Raw genomic sequence first — 15,846 nt, forward strand, 5'->3', positions numbered from 1 at the left:
TAGAGCTCGTATTCAGCCTCTCCCTTCTTGGCAAACAGCTTGCCAGGGCCTTCAGCCTCAAGAACTGTTTGCTGGGACTTCCCTGGTGGTACAGGGGATAAGAATCTGTCTGCCCACGCAGGGGACACGGGTTCAATCCCTGGTCAGGGAAGATCCCACATGCCATGTAGCAATGAAGCCCGTGCACTGCAACTACCGAAGCCCTTGCCACCTATAGCCTGAGCTCCACCCAAGAGACGCCCCCACGGTGAGGAGCCCCTGCAGAGCAGCGAAGACTCGGGGCAGCCTGTGCAGATAAGTTATTTTTTAAAACAGAACTGTTGGTTGAATGAATGAATGAGTTCTCAGACTGTCTCTGCTATCTTTCAGGACAGAGAAACAAATGATTCAGAAATCTTTTTGATTCATTCTCATTAATGAATGGATTTTAATCTCATTACCAGTTATCAGTCAAAACCATAATTCTTGAGTCAGAACAATTATCATCATTTAAGAGCTATCATAAAATGAGTGTTTACTGTCTGCCAAGCACTGTGCCAAATATTTAACTTCTATTTATTTATTTATTTTTAATTGCAGTGTAGTTGACATACAACAGTATGTTAGTTTCAGGGATACATCACAGCATTCCAACAATCAAATACCTTATGAAAGGGTCCCCAGGACACGCCCAGTAAACCTTGGTCAGCACGCACGTTACTGCAGTGTTACTAACTTTGTTCCTTGTGCTGTATACGACATTCCCAGGACTTAGAGATTTCATAGCCAGAAGTCTTCCTCTCTTAATTCCCTCCCCGTTTTACCCAACCGTCCTCCCCCGTACCAAATATTTTATAAGAATTATTTTACTTAGTTTCCAGTCCAACTCTATAAGGTAAATATCACTATCCCCATTTTACAGATGGGCAAACGGAGGCTCAGATACCTCCCATTATTTTCTAGGGATCCACAGCTCAGAAATCTATACCCGAAGTCATTCAGCCAGAAAGAGGCAGGACAGGAGTCTGAAACTCTGGCTGATATTCTTGTCCCTAACATCCCCCTGGGGCCCCTGGGGCCCTTCACCAAAAGTACCCTGACCAGAGGCCACGCTTTCACAGGACATTCACTTCAATGGCACTGCTGAAAGCCCCAGCCATCCCCTCTTCCCTAGAAGGCCTCGGCATTCTCACTGCGTTCCGGAATCCTGCTCAGGCTTCCTGCCCGCTCTCGGGAGTCCCAATGTCGGCCCTCGGGCCTCGGTCCCACAGCCGCCATTCTACCCGGTCAGACAAGGCCGTTTCTCTGAGGACGGTCAGTGCCATTCCAGCAGGCTTCAGAAGGGACCAAAGCCCTGATCTTGCTGTAAGTCAGGTACGCCCTCCGAAGTTCACAAATCTCTTTCATCAGCTTTGGTTGGTGATGACAATGAGACAGACAGTAGTGGGGAAGCCATTCCCTGCCCACCAGCCACCAAAGTCCGGCTGCGTGGCCTTCCTGGGAGGCTTCTGCGGCCCCTCGGTTTGTAAACAGAACACAAACTCCGACCTTCTTCACAAAACTGAGTGACGACCAAGTGACACAGTAAGAATATTTTGAGAAAACAATGAATGCCTTCCACAATGGAGGTGTTAATACCATACCTTTTCCAAAGGTTCTGGCAAATTCTACTGGGCATTTATTTACAAGTCCAAAGCACAGATCCAGAAACTCTCTCAGTTACCTATATGGGGATTTAATTAAATGTTTCCAGGAAACACCTCAGAGCCATTACCAAGAGTGCTAACTGGACAGCCATAGGAAAACTCCCCAGTAGGTGGATGAATCAGTCCTTGGGAGAGTTTTCTGTTTGGTTTATTAACATTCAGGTCCCATTTACGACTCAAGCATAACTTCCCCTGACATTAAAGTAACTGGGAACTGAGATTAATTGCCCAGTTTTTAATTACAGTTGGCCTCTTGGCCCCCCATGTTGTAAGTACCCTGTCTCTCGGGGCACTTTGACAACAAGTGATCTGTCGTTGGCTATTCGGAAAGAGCTTTAATGTCTGAGCAGTTTATGATTATAAAATAAAGGGTTCTAGCCTTCTAAGAATCTAACACACTCTTTGCGTGGCCCACAAATGCCTCAGATAATGAGACCGTCACAGGAAAACACACGGAACTGAATTTCCGGATTGTCTGCACACCCTCTAACCTGTCCAGCTGTCTCTGCCTCTTCTGCCCTCAGACGCCATGTTGAACATGGATTTCTTTTTCTCTTTCTGGAGTCTCTTATTTTCTCCATTGTATTCATTTGGAGGGGGAAAAAAAAAGATCTCATAAATGTCATTTCCTATTCCAAGCAATTTGCTATAGGCAACTACACCATTACTTTGTACAAATAAATTTACATAAATCATTATTAGAATGTTTTATCTTAGCAACATTATTTGGTTCCCAAAGCACAAATTAAATGCATGCTTAAAGCAGAATATTTTAAAGTTACTCCTATACTGTTTATGAGACGGGATTAGAAATTTCCATCTAATTCTTCTTTCAGAATGGAATTCCTTTAGTTTTCTTTGGACATTTAGAAACCACATGTATAACTGTCTGGGGGGCATTTCTGGAAGCCAGCAATGCAATCAATGATTCTGATATGGTTGGTCCACTTTTCAGAGTCTGTTCCCTTTGATTCTGCAGGGTCGGTTTTCAACAATCAGTGATTCGGAAGGCCAGGAGCCAGGGAAATGAAAACCGTCTCCTGATTAGATGGGTTTTTATCCGACATTATTCTGCAAGCACACTGGTCTTCAATTGTGGTTTGACTTTTTCTTTTTTCTAATAAACAAATTTGTCAATAAACTTGCTGAAAATGGAGCTGGGTTTGTACTCGCTGTTTGTGTTGGGAAAATGCCTGTTTGGATCAACTGCACCACACATGGCAAGTCTTCACTGGCTCAAGTTCTGCTCCACCCAAGATTGCAAAATAAAATCTTTTATTCCTCTATATAAAGGCAGTGCCCATTTTGAAAACAAGCTGCAGTTGTCAACATCGGGGAAGAGAGTGAAGAGGGACAGAATGGCAGGAGTGGCATTCGCCAGCCCTGGTTCCACGGTCTGCTGATTCTAGAGAAGCCCTTCATGATGTCATGGCTCGTCTTCTCATCAGGGTCCTAAAGGACTGGGCTCCCCACTCAGGGTGGTGACCTTCTCCCAGTGTGTGGTCTGGGAACAGACTCCAAAGCCAGAGTCAGGGAAGTGGGGCCCCACGTGGTCGAGGACACAACCCTCATGAAGGGTGAGTGAGGCAGTCACGTGGAATTTGCCTAACAGCAAGACAGACCGGGGTGCGGAGCAAAGCGGCGCAACTCACTAGCTGTGATGATGCGGAATTTAAACCTTCCTTGCCTGTTACCTCATCTTAAAATGAGATTACTTGCACCTACTTCACAAGTTTGTTTGGGCTACTAAATGAAACCAGGAAGGCAAAAGCGTAGAACAGCGTGACTCTTGGAAGAGGCTCAGTAAACAGTAGCTGACATTAATCTACAAGGATGACCAGTGGGGTCAAGCTGGGGTGATCATATCTATGGACTGTCCATACCAGCATATTTCTGGGTGTGAAAGGGAGGGCCGTATCATAATACGTCAGGTCAACTGGCAAACGCCATGATACTCTCAAGTATACTGGGGCGTGAGTGACTATTACAGTTCCAGTCCTTCACCATTCAAAACCCAGTAAAGAAGTAAGGTAGCAACTACACCCTACATATTTTACAACTCACGATACCTTTTATGGCTCTTTCATAAACTGTTTTATTCGAGCCTTTCACAAACTGTGTGAAAAAGTATTGGCCTGAGTTAATTAGCCTTTAATGAAGAACAGACAAAAGACAGATAATGTTTGAGCCTTCCCACAGTGACCCAGCGTTGCAGGGGCAGGCAGGACCTCGAGCATCCTTCTTGCTCTCCCCTCCTTCCCCGTCTCCTAGCAACAAGAATCACGTGACTGGTTCTGGCCAATGGACTATCAACGTGGAACTGGTCTGAGTCACTCCTGGTCTAAGCCACCTAAGAATGGGTGTGTGTTCTCAACTCTTTTTTCACATATCGCAGTAACCAGGAAGCAACATTTTGAGACGTAGGTGTCACAAGATGGGGGAGACAGGAAACCTCAGAAGCTGGAGGCAGCAAAGCCACATTGGTGCAATCCAACTCTGGCTGAGTAAGAAATAAACTCTTATTGCACGAAGCCCCGAGGCTGGGGGTGTACTCTTTACCCTGGTATATGACAGAGCCTGCCTTGGCTGGGCAAGTTAGCAGGACTAGAACCCACATCTCCAGCTTTCACCAGTTTTCACTCAACAGTATCGTAAAACCCCACCAGACTGGGAAAATGTTGCCAAGATTAAATGCCATAGCTTACTCATGGCAAGTCTTCAATGCTTACTCAATTTAAAACAAAATGTTTATCTGGTTTAAAATAAAATAGTTCATACCCAGCGCCAAGTGAAAAAAGTTCCAAAATTCAGGGTACATTTTAATTTGTTGTTTATTTGTTCCAACATCTATATTAACCCAAGAAGTCTGGACACCTCATTTTAAAGATAACCCTAATAATTAGGTTGTTGAAATGAAACAGCCTCAGTGTCAAATCTAGCTTTAACTGAAAGTTAAATAGATGAACAGAAAGATCCGACAGAGGATGACCAATTCTCTATCTCAGTCCAGAAGACTCCTCTCATCCTCTGTGGCTTATTCAAATCCTACTCAACCTTCCATCCTCTTTTCTTTTCTTTTTTTTAGATTTCTTTTGGTGAGGACCATTTTTAAGGCCTTTATTGCATCTGTTACAATACTACTTGTATTTTATGTTTTGGTTTTTGGCTGCAAGGCATGCGGGATCTAGTTCCCTGACCAGGGATCAAACCCATACCCCCTGCATTGGAGGGTGAAGTCTTAGCCACTGGACCACGAGGGAAGCCCCCGTATTTTCTTTATGAAGGAAAAGGGTCTACACCTCAAGTTCTGCAAACACTTGTGTTATGCAACTGCCTAGGCCAGAGAACGGCAAATTTTTTCTGTAACAGGTCAGAAAGTAAATTCTTTATGGTTTCTGACCCACCTATTCAACTCTGCCCTTGTAATGGAAAAGATAATCTGGAAATGAAAAAGCATGACTATGTTCTGAAATCAGATTGATTGCATTATTTGTAGCCAAAGACGGAGAAGCTCATCTTTGAAATATCAATACCCTCAGATATGCAGATGACACCACCCTTATGGTAGAAAGCGAAGAAGAACTAAAGAGCCTCTTGATAAAAGTGAAAAAGCTGGCTTAAAACTCAACATTCAGAAAACTAATATCATGGCATCCAGTCCATCTATTCATGGCAAATAGATGGGGAAACACTGAAAACAGTGAGAGACTTAATTTGGGGGAGCTCCAAAATCACTGCAGATGGTGACTGTGGCCATGAAATTCAAAGACGCTTGCTCCTTGGAAGAAAAGCTATGAACAACCTAGACAGCATATTAAAATGCAGAGACATCACTTTGCCAACAAAGGTCCATCTAGTCAAAGCCATGGTTTTTCCAGTAGTCATGTATGGATGTGAGGGTTGGACCATAAAGAAAGCCAAGTGCCGAAGAATTGATACTTTTGAACTGTGGTGTTGGAGAAGACTCTTGAGAGTCCCTTGGACTGCAAGGAGATCCAACCAGTCCATCCTAAAGGAGATCAGTCCTGGGTGTTCATTGGAAGGACTGATGTTGAAGCTGAAACTCCAATACTTTGGTCACCTGTTGTGAAGAACTGACTCATCTGAAAGGACCCTGATGCTGGCAAAGATTGAAGGCAGAGGAGAAGGGGACGACAGAGGATGAGATGGTTGGATGGCATCACCGACTCCATGGACATCAGTATAAGCAAGCTCCGGGAGTTGGTGATGGACAGGGAGGCCTGGCGTGCTGCAGTCCCTGGGGTCGCAGAGAGTCGGACACGACTGAGCTGGACTCACTGTGTCCAATAAAACTGAATTTGCACGTGTGCTCAATCGTTCGGTAGTGACTCTTTGCAACTCCAAGGACTGCAGCCCGCCAGGCTCCTCTGTCCATGAGATTCTTCAGGCAAGAATATTGGAGTGGGTTGCCATTCCCTTCTTCAGAGGATCTTCCTGACTCAGAGATCAAACCCACGTCTTCTGCACTGGCAGGCGGATTCTTTACCACTAGCCCAACATGTGAAGTCCCCAAAACTTAACTGAGGGACATTGAAATCTGAATTCTATATCATTTCTATGAAGGAAAAAAAATGCTATTCTTCTTTTAATTTTTTCCAATCATCTAAAAGCATTAAAACCATGTTGGCTTGTCCACCCCCAACAACAAGGAGTGAGCCACACTTGCCTGGAGGGCCATCGTTGACCCACCCAAGCTTAGAAAAGGCAGGGCAACAACAGATTAAGCAACTGCTTTCATGGGAGGGGAACAGATATTCTGCGATTCCAGTTCTTCCACTTCCTGGAGGCCGGGGACGCAGAGCTCTGAATCCAAGAAGGCGGGAGCTCCTGGGTCTGCCAGGCGCCTGGTCTCACAGAGCACAGTGAGGCAGGGTGAGTGTGGCTAGGCAGAGCTGCCGGGACGAGCAGCAGCCTCAGCAGGACCCTCAAGCCCTGGAAAGCAGCCACTGCTGGATCCAAGAGAGCTAAGTGCGGGCAGGGTCCGCTGGGCCATCGCAAAATGAACAAGCCCGCTGGGCTCCCATCCGTGACTACGGCTACAGCTTCAGTCCCGAGGCCCTCCCCGTATCCTGGGTTTCAGAACTCTTGGTACAGTCTTGGCATCAACTTACAGACTCACGCTCCTGGCTTCTGCTTCCCACCCTTCCCTTCCATTCCACTTCTCAGCTCAGAATCAGCTCCTTGTGAATCACCAGGCCCTGATCTCACAGGGCACTTGGTTCATCTCGGGGGCCCCGTCAAGCCATGCCATCCAGTCAGAGCGTGGAGGGGAGGGGCAGGTGTGGACGGGCAGACACTCAGTAGACAAGCAGAGGCCAGGCATGGACAAGCCCGAAGAGGCAGAAGGCTGGCCAGGGTGCAGGGTGACCAGGGTCCCCTGGAGGCAGCTGTCAGCCAAGGCAGCTGTCAGCCAAGGCAGCTCTAACAGGGCAGGCAGGGGGTCCCCAGGGGAACCTTCAAGGGGCCGGGCCCAGCATGGGAGCCTGGCTCTGGCTGGGTCAGAGGCTCGGGGTCCTCCAAGATCCGACTGGTCCAGGTGCCAGGGCCCTCCCTGGCCAGGCTCAAGGCAGGCTCACTCCTGCCATCAGTCAGGCCAGGCGGATCCTCTTCCCTCCGGCAGAATGACCCCAGTGACAAGGCCCACTGGAGACCCTCCGTCCTCCATGAACTCTCCTCTAAGTATTTCAGTCCCAGTCCTCAGAGTCTGCTCATTCCCTGAACCAGAGAACCACCCAGCGCACTGCCCCAGCCAGCAGCTGAGCACCCTCCTTCACTGTCTTACCAGCGAGTCTAGGCTCTTTGGCTCAAGTGTGAGCTGCCTGAGGATATACCTTATATTTTTATACATCTTATAGTTTTTTATCCCCATATGTCCCGAGCACACAAAACAGCTACTTAATAATATTTATGAAACTCAATTCAAAGGTCCAACATGAGGAAGATTACTATAATTCAGGTGAAACACAGCATTGGGTTGGCCAAAAAGTTCATCCGTTAAGATCTGCTGGAAAAACTCAAACGACCTTTTTGGCCTACCCAATATTATGGGAAAGAAAATGATTTAGAGAAACCATGTACAATAGAAGCTAGTTTCTATACGAAAATTCCCAGCGACACTCCTACATCTGTGTGTCTATGACACACACCAAAGTTTTAAATAAAGACGTAATTCAACATTCTTATTATCTTAATGCCTAAACTGATTGACCACACTGTCGGTTTGATCAGCTGCATAAATTGATCATTAAGAAGATCGGGAAGAAGAGGGAGAGAACATCAATTGCTGGAAAAGCAATCAACCTGGCATTTGCATTTAAATATGGCTCTGGTATTTCATTTATTCAGTGTAATCTCCATGAGGCGTAAACCAGCTGGGGAAGGCACGGCGTGGTTACCTGAGTCAGAATGGGTCCAGGAAACCACGGTCAGCATTGCTCCAGTCACAGAAAGGACAGAGAGGCCTCCATGATCACAAGAACGCTGGTCTTCCAGGAGATGGTGCGTCTAGTGGCTGGTGGAGAGGAACAGAGGGAACACGGGATTAGAGCAGAGGAGAGCAAACCCTCTCAACCACAGGGGACGTCATCTCTGGCCTACCTCTCTAAAGCACGACACACTTCAACGAAGAAGTCAATTGCAACTGCACCTCTTTATTTCTTGGAAAGTTATTGAAGCATCAAGTCTTTCACGATGGAGTATTCTTGAAACTGCCTCATGGGGCATAAAAGAAGCCAGAGATTTAAAAATACATGCTATAGACATGGTGAGATCATCTTATTTTACCACAGCTGCCATTGAGACACGCATCTCTATAAAGGGAAAACATCAGAGTGCCAGCACGCATTCAAGGCCAGCGTCCCGCCACACGAACCCAACCTTGATCCTCCAGGTAGACCAGGCGGACAGGCTGCAAAGTCAATGACTTTCTAGTCTGTTGTTGTTAAATAAAATTACTCCGGCTCTACTTCTGGAGAAAAAGGTCCCATCAAGCTGAAGCTCACATGCAGGCTGCAAGTCTGGAGGCTACAGTCAACCACTAATCTTACAGAACAGAAAAGCTGGTACATGAGATGCATGCGTGCTCGGTCGCTTCAGTCGTGTCTGACTCTTTGCGATCCTGTGGACTCTAGCCCACCAGGCTCGTGTGTCCATGGGGATTGTCCAGGCAAGAATACTGGAGTGGGTTGCCATGCCCTCCTCCAGGGATCTTCCCGACCCAGGGACTGAACCTGGGTCTCCTGTGTCTCTTGCATTGCAGGCAGATTCTTTACCACTGAGCCATCAGGGAAGTCCAGTAGCATAATAATTTCTGGTGGAAGATATTTTGTTGGCCTACTCCTCAAGGAAGAGACAGCAATGACTCTCTCGTGAAAAGAATGAGCAAGCTTCCCTGGTGGTCCAGTGGTTAAGACTCCATGCCACCAGCGCAGGGGGCACAGGTTCCATCCCTGGTCAAGGAACTAAGATCCCACATGCCGCCTGTTGCAGCCAAAAGATAAGATTCCAAAAAGATATTATAAAAAAAAAAAAGGAAAAGAAAAGAATGGTATGAGCCTATGAGCCTTAGAGTGAGAATGTTAGGAAATATATTCATTGAGTCAGTGGATCTCAAACAGTGGTCCCCGAAAGGGCAGCAAGCAGTATCATTCTGACTGTTGGAATTGTAAATCCTTGGTCCCGCCCACAAGGCTCTGCATCTGCATTTCAGGAGGTGGGTCCCAGGGATCTGCTTTAACAAGCCATCCAAGGGGAACACGGATATACCTCAAATCATTAATTTATCCACCCATCCAAAGACACTGAGTCTGTTGTTGCAAAGGAAAATTATCCTACTCCAGAGGGACTTCCCTAGTGGTCCAGCCGCTAAGACCCGTGCTCCCAGCCCAGGGCGGGAGAGTGCAATTGCTGGTCAGGGAGCCAGATCCCCTCTGCTGTAACTGAAGATCCCACAGACCACAATCAAGGCCCGGGGCAGCTAAGTGAGTATTTTTCTTAAAGCACCCTGCTCTAATGCACCTCAAGCTTCAATTAAGGACAAAGTACTAGGCTAGAGGGGAGGGAGGGAGGAAGGGTCAGAAAGACGAGGATGAAATCCCTGCCTCGGAGAAATGTACTATCTTCTGTGGGAGATAAGACAGGTATTTGCTGCTGTTTAATCACCAAGTCATATCCAACTGTCTTGCAACCCCATGGACTGTGACCCCGCAGGCTCCTCAGTCCCTGTCGGAAGATCCCCTGGAGAAGGAAATGACGACCTGGAGAATCCCATGGACAGAGGAGCCTGGTGGGCTACAGCCCATGGGGTCGCAAGGAGTCGGACACGACTTAGTGACTAAACGAGAGCAACAACTGCAGCAGGAGACAGACACACAGGCACCTCGAATAGAGTTCAACTGTGTGTCGCCGCTAACAGATCATCAGACGGTTACAAAGGAGACCTCTGGGGCGTGGAGGCAGGTAAGGAAAAGCATCAAGATAGTCATAAGGGGTCTTGAGATCCAGACAGGATTTTTACAGGCAGGGAACAGGCAAAAGCTGAAGCAAAAGCCCAGAGGTGAGAAGGCAAGAGAGCTGTTCAGATGCACGGAGGAGCCAGGTCTGACAGAAAAGTGAGCAACTTGGAGGTGACCTGGGTGAGACAAGGTCACTGCCGAGCAGACAAGTCACCGCGAGGGCCCGGCGCCTCTCCTCCTGGCATGGAGACCACCCAGGGGCACCTGCTGAGCGTGCTCAGAAGCTGATGTCGGAGAAACCGGGTGACTGAATTAGTTCTGAGTCCAGTCTGGTTTTTCCGTACTTTTAGGACTGCTTTTTCTAGAGGGGGGCATCTCAAAGGCTGCTTCAAGGATGAACGACGGAAGGTTTGCCCTGGAGGAAGACCCAAAAGAAATTTTAAAGTAGGGTAACAATCTGGATACCACAGTCCCCTCAGGCCATTCTGCAAAGGGGCAATATGTTACCACACCTAAAATGCCCCCGAGGGCATGGATGGTTTTAGTTTATAAAATAACTCCAGTGGAGAAGGACATGCTTTAGCCAAAAGGAACAGATAAACCAGGGGCTGGGGGAGAGGGGTGCAGGGGTGTCAAGAGGTGCAGTTAAAAGCAAGCCCTGGAGATACTGCGAACAGCAGGGTGACTACAGTTAAGATCACACTGCACATATGAAGGCTGCCAAGAGTGGACCTTAAAACTTCTCATCACAAGAAATAGAAAATTGTAAAAGGTGGCAGATGTCAACTCAACTCATTGCAATCATTCTGCAATGTATACAAATACCGAAGCGTCATACACCTGAAACTACTATACTTTTATGTCAATCACACCTCAATTAAAAAAATTAAAATATGTCCAGGGACTTCCATGTTGGTCCAGTGGCTAAGAATCTACCTTCCAATGCAGGGGGTGAGGGTTCAATGCCTGGTCGGGGAACTAAGTCCGTGTCCTGCAGCTGAGCCCGCCAGGTCCAGGGCCCACGCACCACCACTAGAGAAGCCCAAGCGCCACAACAGAAATCTCCTGCGCGCCACAGCTAAGACCAGACGCAGCCAAATAAATAAATATTTTTCAAAAAATCAATGTTAGCTGCAAGTATCGTCATTAAAACAAAACAAAACAAAAACCCATGCCTCTAAAAGTTAAACCAATACTCAACACCTCCAATTAGAGAGAAAAGGAAAACTGCTTTTCATGATCAAGAAGGGATGACTTTGGCTTCCAGAAGACAGACATAAATAGCAGGCTTCATTTCCTGGTGCTGCTAGATGAGTGACGGAGAACTGAGAACGCTTTTGATGTCACGCACAGCTCTGATGGAGACTGAGCTGGAATCAGAGTCGGCCGCTTCATAAACCTCAGTTTTTCATCCATCAAGAATTAGAGACACTGACTTGCCTCACCTCCTTTGAAATTTAAATAAGAAAATAGACAAGAAGTTGCTATGAAAATTATAAAGTGCAGTATTACACAGGGGTATATTTTTATTGTGCGTATAATTATACTCGCTGAGACATTTGAGTACCAATCAATACGTGTTATTGTTTTGGCCTTTGAAAATATAAAAGTAAAATGTTTCTTATGCCCTTCAGACTCTCCTTTTAAATATTTGCAGACAGAGCAAAGTTCTAAGGCACAAAGTTGGCATCAACCAAACCATCTTCCCAAACGACATTTCAAGGTAAATTTTTCACTTCTAAATTTTTAAAGTATATTTTTCACTTCCAATTTTTTTTTTTTTAACTTTTATTCCTCTGACCATGATAGAGCATCCAGATATCTTTCAGCAGCTCCTGGTGAGCACGACTCAGTCTGCGGCAACACAGACATATGATGCAGATAATTTATCATCTCTGCAGTAGTTTAGTCCCAGATGGACCATTTACTAATTTATTTCCATATGTAACTGGCAGAGAGATTAATCAGACTTCCAACTCAGAAATCTGAATTGTGCTTTATTCCCTTAACAGGCTAACTCTGGGCCAGAGGAAGTACACGTTTACATAGAAAACCAAGAGTTCTCTTAAAAAGGCTGTTGACCTCGGACACAGGCCTTTAAAGACACACACAAACACACACACGCACGCACGCGCACACATCAGCCTGCTCCTTATGTCAACCTGGAGGGCTGGCTCTTTCTTCAGACGCTAATGGGCTTCCCATAGGAGCTGAGTCTGATAGAACTGCAGGCAGAAGTAATGCCCGAGCAGGCCCGGTTGCCGCCACAGCCCCGTATGCAAGCTCGGGGGCTCGAATTTCTGAAACTGAAGAGATCTTTTTGCCATAGTGCTACGCCCAGCTGGCCGGCTGTGCAGCGCCCGGGCCTGGAAAGTATGCGCTTTTTTTTTCCACTCTTTTTAAGGGTCTGAGCTTGATGGAATCCAGCGCTTGCTGTAGCTGCAACAAGCGACGGCTAATGAACAGTTAGCATTGCTCTCCGTCCCCCTGAGTTCAACTCTCAGTCTACTTTTGTTTTTAATTCTATCCCAGTGATATCAGCCTTTAGCAAAGAGAGGTTAAGGGGATTATTGTCGGATGACGGTGCTTGCAGCTCGAAGGCCAGCCAGTCCCAGCTTGGGGCAGAAAGGAAACTGACTGGTTTGGTCTTCAGTGCAATCCAAGGCCACAGCTCGGGAGGCAGGGCCACGGAGAGAGGTGACCAGCCGGATCTCCACACCTGGGTCACTAATCAGCCAAGCGCCTTTGGAAAAGTCACTAACCAGTTCATGTTCACAATTTTCTCCCTGAGGTTCCTTCTGGCTCTAAAATCTTTGATTCCAAGCAGATAAAAAAAAAATTATCAACCATCCGCCTGGTTTGTGTTTGGATGATGCCAAACAGCCAAAAGTCTGGAAGCATCTGAGTGTGGCCGAATTGGCTCTGACGCCTGGTGCTGTGACAGACACAGACTTAGGAATCTCAGTCTCCAACAGACTGTCTCTGAGCAGAAGACAGTGGTCAACGTCTTTGAGCCTTGATTGTTTGGTGACGCGTATCTTTGGGAGTGTGTAAGAATTCAGTGAAATACAAGTTTGAAATACTGTTCTAGGTCTGGCCAAAGCTACGGAAGTACCTAAACCAGATCCTGTGTCTTCGACACATTTACATCACAATCAAGAAAAGATACAACTCATCCTAATATAGTGAAAGAAGTGCTACAATCTGAAGACCAACTGTTATGGACACATGATGGAAAGGATGGAAAACTGGTCTCAATGCGCGCAAGAGGGGGAGATCTGTAAGGTTTTCTGGAGGAATTGGAATTCAAGCTGGGAGTGTGGGAGGAAAGGAATCTGGGCAGAGCCAGCAGCAAGAGCCGAGGCCTAGCGACGTCCCCCGGGGCCAAGATACAGTATTTATCACCCTGGGACAGGCCCCCGGGTGCCCCAGAAAGAGACGGAGTGACAGGGAAGGCTGGAAGGGACTAAGGCTGGACAGCAGCCGGGGGACCGGCTCTCAGCCCGTGACCACTGAGAGCGTCAGTCACAGCGAGGCAGTGGAGACTCGCAGCGCGCTCTGCCCCAGGCAGTTTATCCTGGCAATTCTATTACCATTTACGATTGGTAATACTAAGCGCAGTCTGTACCTTCATTTTTCTGTTATTCATTTCATGCTGCCACTATTTGGGAATCCCTCAAATTTACTTTTTTCCAAATCAATTTCCTGGCCCTTCAAATGGAAGCAATTGAGTTTCCTACCAGCACTGCCAGGATTTTACATTTGAATGACTAGTGCGGCCTAGGGCTCTCCGTCTAGGTTTCTCTGTTTTTCTATTCTTAGGAAAGAGTTAAGGAAACACAGCCTAGACTGGTGTTTTTGGAGTTGTTTTTTTTATACTGGAAAATATTTGGGGATGATGAAAAAAAAAATGAACTATACAAATGTCTCAACTGTTGGAAGGGCTTGCACTCCTCAAACAGACAAAAGTTGAACTATCATCCAAAGTCGTTCACTGGGGGGATTTCCCTGGCGGTCCACTGGTTAAGGCTTCACTTTCCAAATGAAGAGGTTCAGGTTCAATTCCAGTTGGGGAGCTAAGATCACGCATGTCTTGTGGCCAAAAAACCAGAACATAAACAACAGAAGTAATAGTGCAACAAATTTAATAAAGACTTTAAAACATCCCCATAAAAAAAAAAAAAAAAAAAACAGAAAGCAAGGTAGTTCATTGGCACTTTTGATTTCTAGTTTCAGAGCTTCAGTTAATGACCCCAAGGCTTCCAGGGCTCCTCAAATGTAACAGCAGAACATCCAGTAAACCCTCACACCAGCAGCATTTGATTCCTCTGCCTCGGGGGGCGCCAAGCGCAGGTGGCTTCCTGCAGCTGTCACAGGGGCAAGCCGCCCACCAGGGTACCTGGGGCCCCGCCAGGCAGCCCGGGGTCTGGGGGAGGGGATTTGCAAGCCTGCCTTGCCCCCGGCCCCAAAGATGGGCTAGGGCTCTGTGTGAATACAGCCAGAGGGCGCCCCTCTGAGAAAGGAGCGGCCTTCAGTATGTGTCCGACTCCAGTCGTGTCAGACTCCTCGCGACCCCGTGGACTGCAGCCCGCCAGGCTCCTCTGTCCATGGAATTCTCCAGGTCAGAAGACTGGAGTGGGTAGCCATTCCTTTCTCCAGGAGATCTTCCCAACCCAGGGGCCGAACCCAGGTCCTCTGCATTTGCAGGCGGTTTCTTTACCACTGAGCCACCAGGGAAGCCTTTAATATGAGCCACCATCAAAAAAAGATCGCCCTGGAAGATACAGACTTCAGTCCGCGTCTCTGGGTGGCTGGCACTATAGATGGGCATCACTGAGAGGGAAGTTTCAACAGTAGTTTCATTTTGGAATACCTTATTATTAATTTTTTTTAATGTGGACCATTTGTACAGTCTTTATTGAATCTTGGGCTTCCCTGATAGCTCAGTTGGTAAAGAATCCCCCTGCAATGTAGCAGACACCAGTTCAATCCCCGGGCTGGGAGATCCCCTGTAGAAGGCCTAGGCTACCCACTCCAGTATTCTTGGGCTTCCCTTGTGGCTCAGCTGGTCAAGAATCCACCTGCAATGTGGGAGACCTGAGTTTGATCCCTGGGTTGGGAAGATCCCCTGGAGAAGGGAAAGGCTACCCACTCCAGTCTTCTGGCCTGGAGAACTCCATGGACTACAGTCCATGGGGTCGAAAAGAGTCGGACACCACGGAGCCACTTTCGCTTTCACATACTGAATCTTAGCTTCCCGGCCGGGATCAAACCTGCCCCTCCTGCGATGGAAGGCGGTCTTAGTCACCGGACTGCGAAGGACGTCCCTAGATCACCTTATTTAGAGGAAAAGGGAAGTCGCTCAGTCGTGTCCGACTCTTTGCAACCCCATGGACTGTAGCCTACCAGGCTCCACCATCCATGGAATTTTCCAGGCAAGAGTACTGGAGTGGGCTGCCATTTCCTTCTCCAGGGGATCTTCCCCACCCAGGGATTGAACCTGGGTCTCCCGCATTGCAGGCAGACGCTTTACCGTCTGAGCCACCGGGGGAGCCCCAAAGAAAGGCAAGTCGTGTCTCCCCAGTAGGTGTCAAATACTCTAGGGTTCCACCCCTGATTTATCATCCACAGTCTCCCCAGCCCCCTACGTGCCCGGGTGGGCAGGAAGCCCCAGAACACCGTCACCC

The 15,846-nt window shown here is 47.4% G+C and overlaps 1 protein-coding gene across 5 annotated transcripts in view; it reads right to left on the reverse strand.

The window, feature by feature from the left end:
• Positions 1–15,846, reverse strand: part of FOXN3 (forkhead box N3) — a 438,293-nt gene that overhangs the window by 312,441 nt on the left and 110,006 nt on the right. For all 5 annotated transcript variants that reach the window (XM_043472739.1, XM_043472738.1, XM_043472744.1 and 2 more), the window contains exon 2: positions 8,102–8,217. The gene's annotated coding sequence lies outside the window, so the exon portion shown is untranslated. The remainder of the gene's footprint in view (positions 1–8,101; positions 8,218–15,846) is intronic.

The sequence above is a fragment of the Cervus canadensis genome, chromosome 6 (assembly GCF_019320065.1).
Source record: "Cervus canadensis isolate Bull #8, Minnesota chromosome 6, ASM1932006v1, whole genome shotgun sequence".
NCBI lineage: Eukaryota > Metazoa > Chordata > Mammalia > Artiodactyla > Cervidae > Cervus > Cervus canadensis.